The sequence below is a fragment of the Otolemur garnettii genome, unplaced genomic scaffold, assembly GCF_000181295.1.
Source record: "Otolemur garnettii isolate 467f Iridium unplaced genomic scaffold, OtoGar3 scaffold00279, whole genome shotgun sequence".
Lineage (NCBI taxonomy): Eukaryota > Metazoa > Chordata > Mammalia > Primates > Galagidae > Otolemur > Otolemur garnettii.
In genome coordinates, this window is record NW_003852674.1 from 1,044,865 (window position 1) to 1,045,341 (window position 477).

Sequence of the window (477 nt, forward strand, 5' to 3'; positions counted from 1 at the left end):
GGAACATACTCTAAAGTTGATCACATCCTAGTACACAAAACAAACCTCAAAAGAATCAAAAGACTTGAAATTTTACCTTGTATTTTCTCAGACCACCAGAGGCACTAAAGGTGGAACTCAACTACAACAAAAACATTCAACCCCACACAAAGGCATGGAAATTAAAACAATCTTTACAGGAAGAAACAAAAGAGAAAATCATTAACTTCCTTCAGCATAACAAAAGTGAAGACACAAGCTACCAAAACTTATGGGATACAGCAAAAGCAGTCTTAAGAGGAAAATTTATCACTTTAAATGCCTACATTCAAAAAACAGAAAGAAGGCACATCAACAAACTCACAAGCCATCCAATGGAATTGGAAAAAGAAGAAAAATCTAAGCCTAAACCCAACAGAAGAAAAGAAATATCCAAAATTAAATGAGAGATTAATGAAATTGAAAACAAAAGAATTATTCAGGAAATTAATGAAACAA